This window comes from Eubalaena glacialis, chromosome 18, assembly GCF_028564815.1.
Source record: "Eubalaena glacialis isolate mEubGla1 chromosome 18, mEubGla1.1.hap2.+ XY, whole genome shotgun sequence".
Lineage (NCBI taxonomy): Eukaryota > Metazoa > Chordata > Mammalia > Artiodactyla > Balaenidae > Eubalaena > Eubalaena glacialis.
The window spans coordinates 30,216,412-30,238,998 of record NC_083733.1 but is presented as its reverse complement, the minus strand read 5'-3'; the positions used below and the strand labels follow the sequence as shown (position 1 = coordinate 30,238,998).

The following is a 22,587-nucleotide window of genomic DNA, read 5'->3' as shown; positions in this document are numbered from 1 at the left end:
CAAAATGAAAAGGGATTCAATTCTCCAAGAAGACAAAAACATTAATGACTTTATGCCTATAATTTCAACAACTTAGAGCAAGTGGACAAATTCCCTGAAAAGCACATCTTACCAAAATTAGCACAAGAAGAAATAGAAAAATTCAAAGAGCTTTATATCCATTTTCAAAATTAAATTCATAATTAAAAACCTTTCAACAAAGAAAACCCCGGCCCAGATGGCTTTACTCACAAATTCTATGAGAGGTTTGAGGACAAAACTAATACCAGTGTTATACAAACTCTTTGAGAAAATAGGAGGAAATGCTTTTCAAGTAGTTTAATGAGGCCAGCATAACCCCGTTATTACAACCTGACAAAGACATTACAAGCAAAGAAAATTATAGACTAATATCCTACATGAATAAATATACAAAGTCCTCAAGAAAACATTAACAAATCAAATTCAGCATTATATGAAAAGGATAAATGTTATTAATAAATGGAGCTTATGCCAGGATTAAAGGTTGGTTTTACATTATGAAATCAATAGTTCTAATTCATTACATTAACAGAATCAAAGAGAAAAAAAAAATCTCAATTGATGCAAAAACATTTTTGAAAATGTCAAAAAATGTCACACCGTTCATGAAAAAAAAAACTCTCAAAACACTAGGAAAAGAAAGGAATTTCATCAACCTGATAATGGGAATATATGAAGAAACAAGAGTTAATGTCATACTTATTGGTGAAATATTGAATGCTTCTCAGTTCAGGAACAAGATACCCACTGTCTCCATGTCTATTCAGCAAAATACTGGAAGCCCTATCTAGCACAACAATGTAAGAAAGAAATAAAGGTATAAAAATTTAAAAGAAAGAAGCAAAACAGTCTTTTTTGCTGTTGACATGATTGTATATATAAAACATTCTAAGGAATCTACCCCCCAAAACTACTAGAACTGAAAAGTGAATTTAGCAAAGTCACAGGAATTAAGGTCAATACACAAAGTTTAATTATATTTCAAAATTTTACCAGCAAATTATTAAAAAATGAAATTTAAAAGCAATTCATTTACTATTGCAGGAATAACATAAAATACTCAAAAATAAATTTAAGAAAAGATAGGTAGGACTTGTATTCTGAAAACTACTACATACTGCAGAAAGGTATTAAATAAAAAACTTAAACCATATAACACATTTAGGGATGGGAAAAATTAATATTGCTAAAGTGTCAGTTCTTCCCTAATTGATCTATAAATTCAGTGCAATCCCAATCAAAATTCCATGAGGCTTGTAGTAGAAATTAACAAGCTGATTGTATATGTATATGAAAACGCGAAAGATGAAGAATAGTAAAAATAACCTTAAAAAGAAGAAAAAATTTGGAAGACTTACACTACCTGCTTTTAAATTGTGCTTAAAAACCACAATAATTAAGACACTGTTACTTGTATAAAGATAGATATGCAAGTCACTGAAGCAGAATAAAGTTCTGAAGTATACACACACACACACATACACACATCCAATGGGGAAAGGAAAGTTTTTGCAACAAATGATGCTAGAACAATTGTATATCCATATTTTAAAAAAGAAAGAAAGAACCTTGACCTCTACCTCACACCATAACACAAAAATTATATTTAGATAGGAATCTTTCATGTAAAATCTGAAACTAGAAAGCGTCAATGTTTTCTAAAAGAAAACATAGAAGAATATTTGCACGATCTTGTGGTTGGCAAAGAGTTCTTTGACAGGATACAAAAAGCACAAGCCATAAAAAAAAATCATAAGATGGACATAACCAAAATTTTAAATTTCTGCTCATCAAATGATACCATTAAGAAGATGAAAAGATGAAACACAGACTGGGAGAGATATTTGCAAAGCTGATTTCTGACAAAGAACTTGTTATCTAGAATATATAAAACTCCCATGAATCAATAATAAAAAGACAACCCGATAGCCCCAAAATGGAAACAACTGAGCATCAACAAGTAAACTGATAAACAAACAGTAGTATTTTCATACAGTGAAACACTACTTGGTAGTTAAAAGGAATAAATTTCTGCATGAATCTCAAAGATGTCACTTTGAGCAAAAGAAGTCAGGCACAAAAGAGTGCCTAATGTATAATGCCGTACAGAAAGCTCTAGAGCAGGGAGATCTAATCTATGATGAAAGAAATAAGAAAAGTGATTGCTTCATGGATGGGGACTGATTGCAAAGGTGTATAAGGGAACTTTCTGGGGTGTCGCAAATGTTCTGTAGTTTGGTGTACAGTTACGTGGGTACATTCATTTGTTAAAACGTATTGAACTATACATTGAAAATCTGTGCATTCATTGTATATAAATTATACCTTGGTTTTAAAAAAGAGTAATTAAAAGAAAACCCACCGGGACGTCCCTGGTGGTGCAGTGGTTAAGAATCCGCCTGCCAATGCAGGGGATGCGGGTTTGAGCCCTGGTCCGGGAAGATCCCACATGCCATGGAGCAACTAAGCCCGCGAGCCTCAACTACTGAAGCCCGTGCGCCTAAAGCCCCTGCTCCGCAACAAGAGAAGCCACCACAATGAGAAGCCCGCGCGCAGCAACGAAGACCCAACGCGGCCAAAAATAAATAAATAAATTTGTAAAAAAAAAGAAAACCCACCTTCATGGTAAGTGGAAGAAGTGAATCACAGCAATGATTCCATCTATGTAACATCCAAAAACAGGTACAGTGAAACAACCTATTTCTCACTGTGAAGTTATTTTTCTAAATAATCTGCTGCAAGAAATGAAAGTGGTTGCCTGTGGTGGTAGGGGTGGGAGGCTGGGGAGATGGCTATTTTTTTGTCACAAAACCTGGAACTACCTGACACTTCAAAATCTGTGCATATATAACTTCAATAAAAATAGAGAACAAAAAAATCATACCCATTTGCAAGTTCATGATATTAGCTTCAATAGAGAATTGTTGACATTTGCTTTAAGTAAGAAATTATTTCTGATGGGTGAATCTGGCAGAAACTTCAGGCTGTTAAGTCCAGGAGACAGAGTCCATTTGCTGGTGGTTGTATAATGTGGGCCTCCTTGTTACTAGTCAAGCATAAAAGACAGTGGGGGAACTCAGCACACCAAGTGTGACAATACACTGGAAAAGGGGGCATTAAATCAGGGTAAGTGAGTAGAACTGTGACAGAAACCCGGTCCGTACTCCCTAATTACAAAGTCTCACTTTCACCAAACTGACACAAATGTTAAGTCAAATTAAATATTGTCTAATTAACAAGCATACACGAGAATGCGTATGCAATGTGTATGCAAGCCCAGTGACTAGGCAGTATTCAGCCGAATAAAGGAAACACAAGGACTTGCAAATTCTCAGTCACCCCCCCATCTGCCATCTCAGCCAACTGCTACAAGATTTGTCCATTTTGTTTTCACACATCTCAACTTTCAGGGCTCTGCTTGTAATATTTACAGAAAAAGGCAATGCTGGTAAACAGTTTCACACAATGAGGTGTGAGAGTTGATAGGGTCCTATTCAAGCTCTGAACTCTCCTGAGGAGCTGCCACAAGTTGTTATGAATGGCCCGGCTGACAGGGTGATGACTGATAAAGGAAAAAACAAACAGCTCTGGTAATTCATGAAAACACACAGCTCCAAGACAACTCAAAGTGGCGAGTGACAGTTAAGATAATGGAATTTTGGAAGCTTTTCTTAAGGGATCCTCTCTATACAATTACTCTGTTAATAGATTCTCCCTTAATGTAGCTGGATCTTCAACTTTTTTCCCCCAAAAAAATACTTATTATGATCGCTGGCAGAGAGGTGCCGGCCTGTGCTTTTATACTATGATCAGTTTTTCATATAATTTCCTTTTCCTAGAGCAGGATGAATTTTAGTTGAGGCCTGTGTCTGCCATTTAAAGAAATAAAATATCCTATTTCCATTTCTATTACTAGAAGCGTTTCAAAGCATTCTTCCCTCACTTCTTTCATTTATCAACCATTTGCCACAAACCTTTGATTAGAAAATAAATATTGGTTTACACACTCAACTGCTAATATTTTAAAAGAGAATAATTTAAATGTGGTTGAAGTCAATTTCCAATTCACATAGCCTATTTTGGCTTCATTTCCTTAAATCAGGCATGACCAAGCAAGAAAGTATCAATTTGTCAATGTTTTGCCTTGGTACCCAATGTTTTTTCCATGAAGCACATTGCGGTTTCTGTAACGATGGCCTATTTCCCAATTAATGTTTTAGAAAGCAGGAATATAAAGATATATAGAAAGCATGTGTATATGCGCATATAGTACCACAAGTAGGGGAATGCGTTCAGGAGAGTTGTATTATAGAGCCTGGCTACTGCGAGGTCTGGGGAGGAGCAGCTTGCTAGAAATGCAGAATCTCAGTCCTACCCGAGCCCCCCACCCAATCACAGAATTTGCATTCAGACAAGATCCCCAAGTGATTCATATGCACATCAAGGTTTTGAGAAGCTCTCTAATTTAGATGATTGAGTTTACCTTAATAGTTTAAGGAGGATCCATATTTTCCAAAAAGTTTAAAACTATATCATACATTATTGAAAGCTATCTCCAAGTCATTTAGTGTCTGCATTCAAAGTTCTTACTTTCTTTTCCTCCCCCTGAAGAAGTGTCAGAGCATCCTTGAGCTCACCAAGCCTTCTAGGGAGGTTCATCCTTTCATGAATCACGTTGCCTTACCACAAACATTGGTAGACTCATCCAGCACATTCCTGAAGGGTAGGCATGGTGCCAGAGCCTGGATTTTAAAAATTCAATCACTGTAGTGAACCATATGACTTTTATAACACTAATAAAAACATTTTAAAAATCATATCTTGATTGTAATGTCAACTGTTCAGCTGCTACAATGCAGAGTAGAGTATTTTACAGGAGAGACGACAGAATCCTTGGAAAGGCCTAGACAACAGAAGTGGCTTTCACCCACCTGCTAAAGTCTGCAAAAAATCCACCACTGGACTTGCGTTCCTTTCATTTCGTGGTTGTTAGTATTTGTAGAATCTTCTTTAGACTTGAAGGGATCTTGAGATTTAGTCCAACTCTCCACAAATTTCCTGGGTGTTGAGAAATTTAAAAACGTAAATTTAAAAACTTAGGATGGGCCGAAATACTGTAAACAAAGACAAAAGACAAAGGGTAAAGTGGGGAAAATATTTGCCTTAAGGGCTCGTTTCCTTAATTGACAATGGGTCTATATAATTCACTTGGAAAAAGACACACCCAGTGGAAAAGCGGGCAAAGGATATGAATAGGCAATTCACACGCAGAAGTAAAAAATACAAACAGGGAACAAATGGATGAAATGGTGCTCAATCATATTCATAATTAAAGACATACAAATCAAAGCAATTGTGGAAGAATGGATCTTACCTATCATGTTGGCCAAAATGAAAATATTTGATAATATCAAATAGGCACACTCACCCACTGTGGGTAAGAATGTACTGGTTCAACTGTTTTGAAGGTCAGTCTGGAAATATCCATCAAAATTGTGAATAGACATAACTTCCAGCCCAGCAACTCCACTGCTAGGAATTTAATCTAGAAAAATACTTGCAAAAGTACCTTAGACTAGATGGATGAGGCCCTGCAGTGCAGCATGACCTGCAATATTGGATGTCTGGAAGCAACTTCAAGGAGCACTGCTCCAGGGGGCTGGCACCCATGAGAGTGCAACCCAGCAAGGGAAGACCATGGCAGCCGTGCAGCGTCCAGCGGGCCAGCAGGGCTCTCATGGAACTCTGTCTGCAGCATTCCATGTGCCCAGTTTAGGCCTCTGCATGACAGAGTAATTGCAGAGCCATTTTGCAATGGGGCCACTTGAAAATTGGTTTTTAGGGAATAATCTCTTATGGTCTTTCAGGGCTCCCCAGAAAACTGGTGCTGCAACAGCTCAGAGTGACTCCTAACTCCAAGGAAACCCTGCCGGTGTGTCCAACATGTGTTAAAAACAGGTACTGTCGGTCTGATTCTCAGTGCAGTGTCACATTTATGACACACAGCCAATGAATTAAATCCCTTTTGACATGTTACACCACCCTCTGACATACTGCCAATGTGAAATGACACAATTTATTGAAAATGATAATATTTAAAACTATGGTAATATGTAGATCCAAACAACCAGCATGTAATAACACTTTCAAATGTTAAAATGGAATGATAGTAATCACTTTGTCCCATTCTGAAAATGTATCTTTCTCAGAATAACAATAATCATATATAATAATAGCTACTAACATCTACTTAATACCTCTACGTACAGACATTGTTATAAAGATTTTATATGGATTATCTCACATCCTCCTCATAACAGCCCTCTCAGGTAGGTACGATTAACACCCCCATTTTATAGATGAGAAAACCAAAGGCCAGAGAGGTAAAGTAACCTGCCAGAGGTCACACAGCTGCTAAGTGGCAGAAGCTCCTTTAGCAACATGGCTACATACACCTCCTTTTAAAGGAATCCAGAAATTTCAATGGGCCTCTTCAAACTCACTTCATAAGCTAGATGATATCTCTGACACACACACTGAAAAAGAAATACAGAGCATGTAAATGGTATGCTTGGCTTGCTACATGGAAGTCATCAGGCCAGTGACTCAGCTTCTATGAACCTCTGTTTCTTTATCTTTAAAATGGAGATAATGATAGTACCCTTATTACAAAAATTGTGGTGAGGATTCAACACTGTTATGAGCTGAATGTGTCTCCTTCTCCCCCATCCTAAATTTATATGTTGAAGCCCTAATCTCCAGTACCTCAAAATGTGAGGAGATAGGGCCTTTAAAGAGGTGATTAAATTAAAATGAGGCCATTAGGGTGGGCCCTAATCCAATCTAACTAGTGTCCTTATAAGGCGACAAAGGCACCAAGGATGCTCACACACAGAGGACAGGCCATGTGAGGACACAGCAAGTAGGCAGCCATCTGCAAGCCAAGGAGAGAGGCCTCAGATGAAACCAAACCTGCCAACACCTTGATCTTGGACTCCCAGCCTCCAGAAGTATGAAAAAATAAATTACTCTTGTTGAAGCTACTCAGTTTTTGTATTTTGTTATGGCAGCCCTGCAAAATAATACAAACACATTTAAAATGACTATCATAGTATCTGGCAAATAGTAAGTGCTCAATAAATGGTTTTACTATTAGTTCAGTTATGAATACACACACACACACACACACACACACACACACTCACAGCCTTTGTTTTGGCTTAAGGGACATGTATCCTAAGGTACATTATCTGAAAAAAATGCTTCTTTTCCAAACAATAGACATTTCATGAAACCTTAATTAAAAGACTGAATACAGTTCACTCTTCAAACTAATACAGTCTACTTAACACTGGTTAAAAGTCATTTACTATTATATGGCATCATATTATGATGTAAAACTGCATGTGACTTTGGAAAGTTCCTTTCCTTCCTGGTACCCATGTAACTACAAGGCAGCACATGTAGTTAAGTCCAGGTTGGAAACTGATGCCATTTGGACAGAAATACACAAAAGTCATGACAAAAGGAGAGTGAGAATATCCAAACATAAACCAGTGTAGAGCAAAAAAAGTAGAACTCTGAAATTTCCTTGAATGAAGCTACCTAGATCAGAGCTGGTCTATAAATGTCATCTCAAGGGCCAATTCCAATTCCTTGACTTAAACTTGTGTTGAGGAAAGGTTCCAATGACACATCTGGGCTTGGGAAAGAGTGCCAGGGTAGCTGAGGAATGGCTGTTTGAACATGGGGAGAAAGATAGTTACATCCTAGATCTGGACATTGACTGATGGGTCCTTCTGACATCCATCTTTTAAATTTAAGGCCTATCAGAGATTCAGGCTATTGTGCATATTGGATGTATTTCAATACCGTAAGTCAGCAATTTTGAATTCACTAAAAAGTAAATGTTTTTCTTTATACATCTATTTCTTGGGATGTTTAAGCTTTATTATTTAAGAACATAAGGAGAACACTGCCTTGAGCCAACAAAGGCCATTAGCCTAATCACTGTTCGGGTTGCTCTAAAACTCAAGCCAACAAATCCATCGACTCAGAGAAGAGGAAGACAGTCTTTCCTCAAAAAGTCACCAGGGTAGCCTTTAGGTTACCACCAAAAAATAGGCGTGTGGCTCACACATCTGCATCAATCTCTAGGTACTGTTTAACTTAACTCCTGATGAATGCATGTTCTCGTGGAGGAGGCCAGGTCATGGGATGTGTCGTCCCCTGGAATGTTAGAGGGACATACTGGCCCTGCAATGCCTGAACTTCATTTGTTTCTACACAGAGGACCAAAGCTCTCACTGTGTGAGTCAGGGCTGATGCAGCAGCCAGCCAGCCCCCCTGTCTCCTCTGGGACCCCAATGGAGAAAGTCATTCCTAATGATCAACAATTAGCATTTGCATCCAAAGTTCCAAGCCCAGTTGTCTACAGTAAGGTACTAAGAGGTCTAAGAATCTGGGTTTAAGCCCCAAATGGGCCAATTAGCTTCACACAGAGAAACCTCCAGCTCCACTCCAAACACAGTCCACCCTGTGGGTTAGACAGAGGAGAGAGAGACAGAAACCCAGAGGGAGAGAGAGACAGAAACCCAGAGTGACAGAGAGACCGACTCAAGTCAGGTTCAGCACCAAAGGGCAGGTGCTGCTGAGAGGGCCCTGCCCCCTTCCTCCTCAAGATCATCACAACCAATTCATAGTCCACACTCAATATGAGCTTCCTTAAAAAACTAAAAACAGAGGTACCATATGATAAAGCAATCCCACTCCTAGGCATCTATCCAAAGAAAACCATAATTCGAAAAGATACATGCACCCCAATGCTCATTGCAGCACTATTTACAATAGCCAGGTCATGGAAGCAACCTAAATGTCCATCAACAGAGGAATGGATAAAGAAGATGTAGTACATATATACAATGGAATATTACTCGGCCATAAAAAAGAACAAAATAATGCCATTTGCAGCAACATGGATGGACCTAGAGATTGTCATACTGAGTGAAGTCAGACAGAGAAAGACAAATATATGACATCTCGCTTATATGTGGAATCTAAAAAAAAAAAAAAGGTACAAATTAACTTATTTACAAAACAGAAACAGAGTCACAGATGTAGAAAACAAACTTATGGTTACCAGGGGGGAAAGCCAGGGAGGGATAAATTGGGAGATTAGGATTGACATATACACACTACTATATATAAAATAGATAACTAATAAGGACCTACTGTATAGCACAGGGAACTCTACTCAATACTCTGTAATGGCCTATATGGGAAAAGAATTTTAAAAAAGAGTGGATATATGTATATGTATAACTGACTCACTTTGCTGTACAGCAGAAAGTAACACAACATTGTAAATCAACCATACTCCAATAAAAATAATAAAAAATAAATATGTATCACTGCAGAAGGAAAACAGAAGATGTCTAATGTTCTAAGTTAGTCATTGTGTCCTAAACATGTGATGCCTATAGGGTCTCACACAGTTCCTTACATGCAGGTATGTCCAGTAAGTATCTGTTGACTGACTACATTTGAAAATAAAAATCAGCCTATTACTGTTCATTTGATCTAACAAATTTTGCTCACATCTCATTAAATTGGTTGGAGGAGGTTGGCTCATGCAGCAATTTATTGTACTGTGTTATGAGTTCTGCCAAAAGTTTGCAAATTAAAAAAAATCAATTATTATTTTAAAATTTCATTCAAAATATAAAGTAGAACAAAATAAGAATTATGTTGGTGTATTTTCAATGTCGAAATGATCTAGAAGACTTTAAAGTCCTCTTCAAGCTTTAAGAAATTCTAACAGGCAAAACAAATTTGTTTTCAAAAATTCAACAGGGTAGCTGCTGTTAAGATGTCCCCCATCAGGGAGTGTCCAGCTTATATTTATTCCAGCCTCATTCCTGCTTTCCAGCTATGCACAGCGAGGGTTTGTAAATGACATGCTTCTTATGCCATTCTGTAAGCAGTGCCTTCTTGGGCTGGCTTTGCTTGCCACCAGCAGAATTGCTATACTGTGGAAAACATTCCAAATGACTGGGTTTTTTTCCCTGAAAGATGCAAAGAGATGAGCTTTCATATATAGCAAGGGATCCCTTAACTGATTCAGCATACTTTGCACATCTGTTACAGGAACCTTTCCCAATGGAAATTACATTTAGTTATGCTTTTTTAAAAAGTTGCTTCTAGGAGAATGCAATCTCTCATTCAAATATCGGGGTTTCTAGCACCTTATCTGAAGAAGCCCTCAAATTCCTCTGCCCTTCTGTTGTCTCCTGCATGGCTTTAATAACCAGAAAGCACAAAGATGGAAAATGAATTCAGGCAGCGTAAGTGGTAACCTTCTCCCACATTTCCTCTTCTCTGCAACCCTGTGGAATGCTTTTTGAAGTCAGAAAGAGCTCCATAGGAGGTGAGGGCTGACTTTGGCTGCCAGCAAGCAGAAATGTTCAGCTACTTAACACTGGGCCACATGTGGCAGCTAGAAAAACATCACCAGGACTTGAAATCTACTTACTTCAGTGGTAATCCCCTTTCCTTCAAATCTTTGCAAACCTAAGGAACTATGGGAGTAGGTGAACTTGGAGGGAAGGGTGGGGAGAAATATCCTGTGATTTTAGCCCAAAATTTGTATCGTATAGTGAATCTTGGAATCATGTCCTGCCGTTTTTATTCCACATTGTCCTCTGAGTCTGCAGTCTCAGGCCGCGTGTGTTGTATTTAACACAAAGCCCAGTGGCAGAGGGGATTTGGAAAGCTGACCAATGGAATATTAGGTGTTTTATATCAACTATAAGTCAGAAGGAAATCTATGTCAGAGTAGATTCCCAAGGTGCCTTTCTCAGGATAAGCACTGTACTTACTTAAGTTACTCTGGTGTATAGCTTCATTCACCCTGTGGACAGAGGGCTATGTGCACTTGCCAAAAATGATCTGGGGCCAGCTTTTGTGCCCTTCTTTGCCTTGGTTAGCTACAGATTCTGATCCTACTGTTTCCTGTGAGGCATCAATGCTAAATGCAGTGCTCACCGTGCAAATGATGCGTGGCTGGAAATGTCAGGCTTACATTTTCTCCTCAGTGCCAACAGGAGTTGGACCAAATAGATGACCTCTATGATCTTTTCTTCCTCTGAGATGTCATGACTCCAGCCAGTGATTCTGTGATGCTTAAATGTAGAGGGAGGAAAACATCACGGAAACCAGTAGAACATGACTATACCAGCAGAAGCTTTCACATCAGACAGACCTGGATCCAAGTTTTAGTTCTCTCATTCATGAATCCCATGGACTTGAGTGAGTTACTCATCTTCTCTAAGTCTCAGTCTCCTCACTTATAAAAACAGAAATAATAGGGATAATCTACCCCAGATGGGAATTAAATGAGATTATGCATGTTGCATACGCAGTATGGTGCCCGGCACATAGGAGATGCTCAATATATGTGTGTTGTCATTATTAACATTATGAATCAAGTCCCAACCCCAGAGCACTGATCTACACACTTTTCTCCAAAAGGGACAGGGCTTAAGTCATCACAGCTGGAACACAGATGTGGGGGAGTGAGGAGCAGACATAATCTTCCTCTCTGCATGGATCCCAACTTCACTCCCTCGTAAAGCAGTATGTGGTCCCAGATCTGGCACTTTAAAGGCAATGTTGGGTGCTTCTGATGGCAGCTTCCTCCAGGCCAGGCAGAAGGAAAACGTCACACTTCTTTCAGTCTAGAACAACCTAGCTCTGCTTTGTTTATTCACTCAACAAGTAAGTATCAAGCAGGTGCCAGGATTTGAGTAAAGAGTGATAAAAGATAGAGCTTGCAGCCTAGAGAGACCAAGAGACAAAACAAGAGGGAGAAAATGGAGACCCAGGAGCGGCTTTCTAAGGAGGTAACGGTAAAGCGAAGGAAGAGACAAGGGTTCCAGGCAAAGAGGACACCAGTACGTAAGGAAAAAGAGAGAATGAAGACATCACTGCACGAAAGATATCAAAGTCAGCTTCAAAGACATCAAAACAATTTTCAAAAGTGGAGAGTGGGTGGAGAGTGATAAGTTGGCTTTAAAGAGCAAAGGAAGCTAGAAGCTAAATTCTGCAAAGGGGAGCAAAAATGAGAATGAAGCCCATGACACCTAAAGGCTCAGGAATGGGAGGAAACAGGTATGGTGAAGCATGGGGGCTGAGGGTTAAGGTGGAGATAGGCTCCAAGTCTGTGTACACAGCAGTCAGACTCCCAGATCTCCTCCCCTCTCATATGTATTCAGGCAACTGTTGGGGGCAGGAGACATTAAATTAGAGGCTCCAGACTCAAAGATACCAGGCAGAGAGAAGGGCTGCAATAAGGTGCAGGGTTTAAAAAAGTTGTACTGAACGGAGAGCTCCCTGGGCCCTTCCTCCTCCCTGCTTTCAGAAAGTCAGCCACTAAATCATACCTCCCAAAGAGGAGATTGGAAGGTTCATCTCTTGAGACCCAAGCCTAAGGAAAGGGAGACTTTCAGATCCAGAAGTTCAAGGGTCCCCCAGAGCCAAGGATGCCTTGCCACTTGATCATCCAACAGTGAAATTCATCCACCAACAAGCTCCACAGATGAGCACAGAGCTTCCATCAGCTTTTGAGCACCTTTTTCTTAAATATTATAGCTAATGACTACAAGACATTTGAGGAGATTCTCCAACATGAAAGAGAAAGACCTAATTTTACAGAAAAATGGGATCTGGAGGAAACTTGAGACCATGCAGAGCACAAAAGGAAACAGTGCTTAAAATCAAGTTATTAACAACCTCAGAGAAATAAGAGAAGATACTATATTGATGAAACAAGAACAGGCAGTTAAAGAACAGGAGCAATCAGAGTATAAGACAGAGCTCTTGGAAAAGTGTGACACCTCCAATAAAGACATTTTCACATGAAAATATTTTACTTCCATCCATATTTCTGTAGAAAGCTGTGGAAGGATGTGCTCCATGAAAATGACAAGCAAGAAAGAAGAAGACATAAAACAAGAGAAAACACAGACTCCAACACAGGAAAACATAAAGATAAGTTTCAGGATGACAACCAGGTGGCAAAGCAAGAAAGCAATCGATCCAAACTGGAGAAGGAGAAAGAAACGTTTTCAGAGAGAGTTCCCTAGAAAAGAAAAACTAAATAACTAAAAGAGAATTGATAAATTATTATCTGATAGATATAACTGCTTAGAAACTGTTGATAGTGAATAATGGGTTTGATGCAACACATGGAAACTAATCAAATATAGAAACAAGTCCATTATTAGCTTCAAGAAAAAAAAGTTTAAATGATTAGGGAAGTATAAGTACACTATTTTTCCCAGCAGTAAAAACCAAATTTAGCCAAAAATTATATTGGGAGAATGAAGTTTTGGAGCAATGGGGATGGTAAAGTAACAAAGCCATAAACTCATATGTCACGAGTGGAAGTCAATAAAGCATTCCTATAAGTGGTAAGCAAAGCAGAAATCATATTATTTAGAAATGTGAAGGCAAATAATAGAAGAAACAGCTAGAAATTTTTCAAGGGTTATCTCTGATGAGTAGAATGGGAGTGAAGAAGGGCAAGGTAAAGACCTTCCTTTTTTTTTTTAGGGTTATTTCATTGTTAACTAATTCATCATTGTTACCCTGACGAAAATAAAAATTAAAAAGACAGGAATAGATTAACAGAAATACCAGAGTAAACCACAATCCAAACAGGTATAGGAATAGCTACTATGGAAATGAAGGTCGTCCTTCTCAGTGGAGTGATGAAAGAGCAAACTCAGAGATGACAGATATGAAAGACCCAGAGTGAGTGATGGGCAATCTCTCAAGATCACTGAAAGGCCCACCTGGAGAACAATGGATTCTGTTAGCAGGACTGGGACTCTGGGGAGGCAGGTGAGGCCCCTAGAGTGCCAAATTCAGGAAGGCACTCACTCTCAGCAGCATGCAAGGTCCGCCTGACTTTGCAGACACTGACAGTGACCAATTTTGCACCCTCTGGGCCTCCCTTGGCCCACCCTAGTGCCAGCCTTTCTCCACACTCACCCACCCTCACCCATAGGTACAGTGGGTTGTAGCACCAGTGTTTGCTGCTGAGAATTGCTCACCAAACGGAAGGAGAAATGTGCCTGGGGAAGGCTCACTGCTTGAGGGCTGGAGCAGAGGGAGAAGCAAGAAAAATGTGAAATAACCCCAGACTCTTCAAAAAAAAAAAAATCACAAGGAGCGCCACACTAGGGAAAAGGCTTCCTTTAGTAATCAAAGGCAACAAAGAGAGAAATTCTGTATCAATTAAATGTACAATCTACTGAGAAGATACAGTGGAAGCAAACCTCTACCCCATGAAACAACAAAGCCTCAAAATATATAAACACATTATTGGAAATACAGGAGAATGTCTGAAAACCACAAGCTCCTAGAGACTGACAGGTTAAGATATATGGAAAATAAGAATGCCGAGTATTTGAAAAACACAATTAACAAGGTTGATTTAATAAGCAGACTTAAGATACTTTTCCTAAAGAGAGCATGCACATTTCTTTAAACCTGTAGAATGTTTACAAAAATTAACTGTTTGACTACAAAGGAAATCTCAATATATTACCCAAAGGGGAAATCATATAGGCTCTATTCTCTACCTATAATGAAAAAAACCCAAAAACCTAGAAATAAACAATATATGGATAGCTCTCTCCTCCTTACCCGTAGCCACCCCCCCAAGAAAAATATTGCTCTAACCATTTATTTTTTAATGCTATTTTCAAAATAACTCTTTGGTTAAAAAAGAATAAAAGTGTAAAATTATGGACTACTCACTTATGAAAGACAATGAAAGGAATATATTTAAAAACTACTGGACATGGCCAAAACAGAAATTAGAGGATGATTTATAGCCTAAAAATATGTATTAAAAACTAAGAGAGAGAAAATATAAATACACTACACATTCAGCTAAAAGACCCAGGAAAAAGTCAATCATATAAACTAAAACAAGTAAAGGGAAGAATTAAGATGAAAGGGAAATCAAACAAGTAAAAAAGAAAGCATATCAATAAAAGCAATTTTTTTAATATACTTAACGACCAATAAAGTAAAACTCTGTCAAGTCTGACAAAGACAAAAAGTGGAGAAACCAAAGTAAACTACATTTGGATTAAGAAAGCAGACATACTTAGAAATATGGGGAAGATTTTTAAGTGAAAATATTATGTAGAACTTTACAATGATAAATTGAAAATCTAAGTGAAATGATCATTTTTAAGAATGTTTAAAACATCTAGAAAATGATCAAATATTTGCTCCCTCGCCTCATCTCCAAAAACAAAACAAAGCTATATTCATTCATTCAACAAATATATATTAGCTGTTATTCTGAGATATCATAGGGAGTAAGGATTAGAAAGATTCATCCTTTCCCCTAAATTAATCTATAAATTCAATTTATTCCCAATAGAAATCCCAAAGGAATTTTAAAATGAAATTTGCAAGCTGATACAAATGTTCATCTGAAAAAGCAAATGTATGAGACGTTAAAATATCTTTTGAAATTTTATATTATATATAATTTTATTATATAATATTTATAATATCTATAACTTTTATAATTTAAGATTGAGTATTTGATAGAGATTATCTTTTTAATTATAAGATTTTAAACTTACTTTTATGTTACAATGGTAAAAAAGTGTGACGCTGCAGGATTAGACCAGTGGAATATTCCAGAGAATTGGCAATCCAGGGACATATATAGGTGTAATATAGCATTAGACAGAGATTATCTTTCAAACCATAGAGAAAAAAATGGACAAATTACAAAAGTAACCTGTGGGTGTTACTAGAAACAAAAGGTTTGATCTTTATCTCACACTGCACACCCAAATAAATCCCACTTGAGTGAAAGATCAAAACTTAAAAAAAATTAAAAGTAGTAGAAGAAAATGTAGGAAAACATACTTGTAATCTTGCAGCTGATAAAAGGCTTCATTATACCTCAATCCATAAAGCAAAACTTGGTAATATTAAAATAAAACAAAGTAAAAATATAAGCAACAGGCTTAGAAAAAATTTTGATAAACTATAACAAAGAGTCAATAGCCATTATCAATAGAGATCTGTTGTAATTTGCTAAGAAGACAACACTACCAAAAAACGAGCAAAAGACAGAAACGGACCAATTCTCAGAACAAGAAATGCAATGGCAATAAACATATGAAACCACATTTGAACTCACTACTTAGGAAAGATAAATAAGAAGAAAAAACAAAGTATTTCTGCAGGCACACTGGTTTGGTAAAGCACTCAGACTGGTGTGCCAGACCTCCTGCGTTTGAGCCCAGGCTCCGCTATTACCTGCCTGTGGCCTTTGGCAAGCAACTCAACCTCTCTGTGCCTCAGGTTCCCTATATGTAAAATATAGATTATAATACATTTTAGCTCTTTATTGTAATGATGCAATGAGTTAATACCGTATATGTAAAGTGCTTTGAATAGCACCTGGCACAGAGTAATCACTCAATAAATGTTAGCTCAATATCTTTTTATGACACGTGCACAAAGATGCACACACACCTGCTGCAAACACACACACACTCAAGCACAATCAGAAGTTCACTGCAATGCTATCTGCCATAGCGGAAAAACTGGAGGTGACTTCAAATGACATCAACAGGCGATAGATAAGTTTTATACCTCTAAAATACGAAATGACAACTGGCTATGAAAAAGAATGAGGAAGATTTAGACACCAGTATAGGAAAATATCTATGATAAATTAAGTGTGGGGAAAAAGCAAATCACTGATTTCTATGGGGTGATCCAAATTATGTTCTTTAAATACGCTATGTGTACTATGTATAAATAAATAACATCTATATGTGCACGTGTATAATATGCACAGAAAATGTTATGAATGCTTGATATGTTATCAAACTGTTAGCAAAGGTGATCACCAGAGAGGGAGGATTGGGGGAGAGGGTGAAAGGGAGACTTTATCAAATAAATTTCTACATTCTTCTTCTCTCCCTTTTTTTAAAAATAAGCATGTATATTCTAAACATTACAAAAAATAAAATAGAAATCATGATCAGTTAGAATAAATTCTCAAAGGAACTGACTCAGACAATGGTAAGCAAAAGAAAATTATGAAATCAAAAAGTCCTGCAACTTTTTCTTTTTTCAAGAAGACAGAATGATTGGCAAAGGAATTAGTCGAGTTATGCTTCAAAGAATGTCAGTTTAGCTACGGTTTTTCAAATACTTTGAACATGGACTAAACATGTCAAAGTCATACATCTCTCACAGACAAAGAGTCTATAATAAATAGTCTCCATTAATTGTTTCCATTGTCCATAATATTTTGTAAGTTTTACATCCCCGGGAAAATAATGTTTGCCAAATTCAAACCAGGGACCTTCAATATTACTTAGAGGACATAAATTAAAATGAGACCGACCTAAGCCAGTTGTGTTTATCAACCTGATCTCCTCTGAAAAGGAGAAATGAAGTCAAATACCCTTTAATACTATTTATTAGTGGAGTAATATAATACATTTTGACAAGTTGAACAGTTGTAACAGGCGGCCATTAAAGTCTCTACAGGGCCTGTCTGGAATGAAAACAGGAGTGAGAGACAGCTCCATAACTGGGTTTTAAGAATAGCTCAGCCATCAACTATATCCTAACCAAGTACTTTTATCCAGTTAATTTACGGAGGGAATCCCTTAGGGTCTCCAGCCGTCCACCACTGTAGCTCATTAGAGTCTAATATCCAACTTTTCTCATTGTAACACTGAGAGCATTTATGCTTAAAATGTAATTAAACTTAAAACAAACAAGATCTTTATTCCCTGACAGTCCTGCTATTTTTAAATTGACAAAGGCATGAACTTATATAGGATTATTTAGAAAGCACTATACATTTCAGCCACTTATGGCAAGACATTTGCCCAACTGTTCATCCTCCGTGCAATTAGAAATCTAAATACTTGGGTAACGGGTTTCTTTTGGGAATTAAACTTGCAGATCTCTTACAAACGAGTAATGTGGTAAGACTTGCTGTCCAATGAAGTGTCTTATTGAAATATCCCAGGCCGTTTCACTTGTCACAGCTGTCGTTTCAGCCGCTTGCACTCACAGTGTATAGCTTTCATTACGAAAATAGAAATTTGTGTCCTAAGTGCTGTTACATTACTAGTGCTAAATATTTAATTCCCTGGGGTTCCAATTATGGTTGAGCACTGGCAACACTGATTCTACTTTTTAATAACAACTGTAAAAGCAATTTGAGCATTTTTCAATTAATTAAATACATAGTAAACGAGTAACCTCTTGTCATTTTGCCCTCCAGGACCCGAGCTAATTGGTGTAGAATAAAATGTTTTGAAAATTAACCAATATCCCAGTCTGCACACTGTTATACCATTAAATTATAGTTTGCAAAATGAAGTTTGTCTTCTAATAGTTATGCTCAGTATAGTCTGCAGATATGAGAAGGTACCTGCGTTTTATGTATTTAACCGTGCCTCTAATTAGAGCAGAGTTGAAAGCTGAGTGTCGTTCCTCTAAACACCAGTCCGTATCAATACTACTTTGCATTGTTCACATATAAATGCAACATAGGAGAGTTTCCCAGCTTTCAGGATGCATACTCACAATTTAGCTTAAACAGTTTTAAAAGTTTATCCATAAGAATTCCTATTGTCAATTATACTCACAGGAAAAAAGTTCAAAAATAAATTTTTAGCTTTCTTTCACGAAAGAAAGTTACAAATCAAACATCTGGGAAAGTCCTTCTTTGCTAAACACTTTGTTGAAGTTTCTCCTTCTGCCATAGAACAATGTCGTAAATAAACTCTAAATTGGTTTCTCAGCTTTAAAAGGATGGTGAGGATGAATCATAAAAGCAGATGCTGTTTTACCCACATTCTAAAATGAATCTTTTTCTGAAGTGCAATGAAACCTGATTAAAGACACCATCTCCTTGCAGAAAAACGTCTCTGACAGGTGTTCCTCCAGCTCCAAGTCTTGATTGGCCATAATCTAAAGTCCATACTCGGAGAGTGAATGCCTTTTTGGCAGCTGTCTTTCTAACAGAGATGATCCCCTAAACAGGTTTCACTGAATTAGTGATCTCCGCAAAAGCATTATGGTTCATGGAAGAAGACACAGAAAGTGAAATGAATCACTCTGGGAGAGAAGGGAAAATTTAATAATTTCCATACCAATTTTTAGGGTTTAAATCTTTAATATTTCTAAGACGTTAGTAACATCTTTGAGAAATGAATTTTAATTACACGATTAACTTGATAGCACCAGTCTGTTAACATAAATAGATCGGCCTAAATTTCCGATTTTTAAAAAGCTAAAATGGATAATGAATTAGAACATTTTAGAATTTGGGGGTTGGGTTGACTTCTCAGGAAGCAATCTCTACTCCATCAGCAAATACACACCCACACATATATAAATGAAAAGAAAAATATAAGTTTGTTAAATGTTTAAATATTATTCTATTTGGAATGTAACATCTTAATAGACCTTCAAGAACATTGGTTTAATATAACCTATCATCTACAGTTCTTAAAACAAAAAGCAATAGAGTTTGTAAATGACAAATTAAATCCAGTTATGCAAATTGTTTTTGCCGAAGACTAATTTTTTCCAGCTCAAAAACAGCTATATTTTGAAATCTGGAAGTAAAAATAAAGGAAACTTGTGATTTGGATACAAGTGGTACAGATATATTGTTTGTATTAAGAAATGGATCAGTATACACTCCCAAACTCTTTAGCACCTAGTTTTGAAAAATAATAATTTCATTAACTGACTACTCATATGTGGCCAAAACCACTAAACAAAACAATATTTGGTTCTCTAAAAACACTGGACAATTATCTACAGTAATATCTAATGCCACTATATTTAGTACCAGAGTCCCCAGGTTATTGTACACAACTGACCATCAGTCCTTGGATCCCAAACGGGCAGTCTCCAGCCCTCCAGCAGCAGCAGGGTGACGGCTGGTTGAAGATGACAGACTTCTCCCTTAGGATCACATGCCAATCAAGTTCTCCTCCTCTCGCTTTGGAAGATCTGACACTTCACATACTCGGAGGGGTTGGCAGCCCCAACTACACACTGAGAACTAATGTGTCTGCACACTGTAAACTAGTAAGTCTCACCTCTTACTCACCAGTATGATAACTTAGGAGCTAATGGGGGAAAACCCACAGGTCTGGGAAGCAGAGCTGCTGAGCTCAATCCTGAGAGCGCTAACAGCAGTGTGACCTTGGACGCGTCACTGGACACCTCCGCACCTCTGGTCTCCTGGCTCTGACATGGGGGACAATATAACCACCGCGTTGTTCTGAGGATCCCATAAGAAAACACAATGAAACCCTGCAAAGCACCGTGGAAATGTCAGACAACCACGTTTCTAGTCTAATGGTCACCTGCCAGCATCTTTAATAATTTTTCATTGTTTTTGTGCAAAGAAACTAAAGTAAAACATATATGTAACGCATCCATAATAACGTGCATTAAAAAAACTAGAATCATTAAGGGCTAGGCAGTTTTGACTAGAGATGCTTTTTTAGAATTAAGGCTTTCGCTTTAGTCCCAATAAATTACAAGCCCAAAGAGCGTATGTTTAGCATTTTATTTTTTTAAAAAAAGGAAAAAGATGCAATAGGATAAAGAAGAGAAGGAGAATTTGCAGGATATTATCATGATATAGGCATCATTTAATAAACTATGAACTTAAAATGAGGCCTGTTTTAAACCTGATTTTCTTTTCTAAGGTGTATTCAACTAGCTGCCTTAGTTCCCAGACACAAGGCTCAGAGCTCCCCTATCCTGGCTAGAATCAGCTTCCGCAGAGCTTTGCTGAGTAGAGAAGCATGTTGAGGGGAGGAATTACAGCAGATCTGCCCCATTTTACCACCCGCTGGCTAGAACGCAGAGGACCGACAGGCTAAGGAGTAAGAGTTTTCAGGGAGGCAAGGGTTGCTTGCAAGTTATTAATACACAACTGAGGCATCTGACCCGTTAGTGGGTCCCCGGAAGCCCTTTCTCATGCCTGCCTATATTCTCATGAGTTCCATCACCTGGTTTCCAAGTCCACAGAAGTATAAAAGCAGTAAATTGAAGGGCAGAGGGAAGGCTACCAGGAGGGCACGTGAGAAACACAGCTGGCAGCCATTGAAGAAAGACTGGTTTAAGGAATGCCCATGAGAATTAAAAACCAACAACAACAACGAGAAACTAAAAACAAAAAAGAACACCCAAGTCCTTGAATGAGAGCTGAGTCACGCAGTACAATTCTTACTGAAGACCATGAGTTATTATCAAAGTTCAGTGAGACTCTACCTTTTTTTCAAGATAAGAGGGACAGGTATGGTCCATTTTAAAAAGGTTTCCATCACAAATAGTTAACGTTCATTCTTAAAACTTGGCTATCTTGAATAACCTATTCCCTGAGGGTTCCAGATTATCGTGGTTTTTTACTGTAGTTAGATAGTTTTATGGTTAATGTACTGTGGTAAAAATAAATATAGCTTAGCCTAAGCGTCTCCACTGAAAATATGTATGTCATAAAATGACAAATAAAATAGGTCAATAACCATACCCACAGTAAATAATTCAAGCACTAAAGTACATAACATTAGAATAAACTAAAACTAGCCCTCTTCAACACTGACGATAAATATATTCAAAATGGACTTTTCAAAATGAAAAGTGAAAATCTCCAAAGGTAAATGGGAAGAAAAGAGACATAAAATTACTAATTTATACCCTTTTGATAAAATCTAAATAATCACACACTACACTCATGAGAAGAGGCTGTAGGAGAACAAACCTAGCCTATGCATCTGGGTGAGGATCTAGTAATATTTCACACCATTCTAATTTGATTTCACATCATAATGGCCTAGTAGGTGCTCAATATATTGTAGTTTATCTGAAATACAATTTGCAACTGGTCTGGTTGTCCTATAAATAAAAGAAGCGAGATACTGGGAATATCACCAACTTTTCTTGGGGGTGTTTAGTTAGACCTCTAAGACATAAGGAAAGGGAAAGAGTTCAAGATTGTAAAGGAAACCACTCCACTGCTGGCTGTAAAGCACACATTGATTTTGACTGCATCTGGGGGCAAAAACTGCCGGGTGAAGAATGTCCCATCCTGGTTATTTTTCAGAGTAGGAGACTGTGGCTAATCTAAAGATACTCCAAATAGCACCAGAAGATGATGAGAACCAAGTCAGAGTTCCCCCGTCACAGCTGGCATGAGCCTTGCTACTAGGTCGTCCTGTTCGGTCAGGCCACAAAAGATGTCCTGATTTGTGGCTTTGGGGAAATAAGGTAGCAGGGTGACCTCTATGGGGCCCCTTGGGGGCAGAGGGAGGTGACAAAGGCTATCATAGCATCAGCAAGCCTCCTCTACCTGCTTCCCTGGTGCTGATGATGTCAGGGTTTTAGTAACCCCGCTGTTTTCGACTTTAATTTATATGGCTATTTGGTTTGAGCATTTTATAGAGTATATGACCATCTGAGCCATTT

At 37.8% G+C, this 22,587-nt stretch overlaps 1 long non-coding RNA gene across 4 annotated transcripts in view; it reads right to left on the bottom strand.

Moving 5' to 3' along the window:
* The window catches only part of LOC133078509 (uncharacterized), a 48,419-nt gene that overhangs the window by 6,063 nt on the left and 19,769 nt on the right, over positions 1 to 22,587 (bottom strand). For all 4 annotated transcript variants that reach the window (XR_009697889.1, XR_009697888.1, XR_009697890.1 and 1 more), the window contains one exon: positions 4,953 to 5,079. This is a non-coding gene — a long non-coding RNA (uncharacterized LOC133078509). The remainder of the gene's footprint in view (positions 1 to 4,952; positions 5,080 to 22,587) is intronic.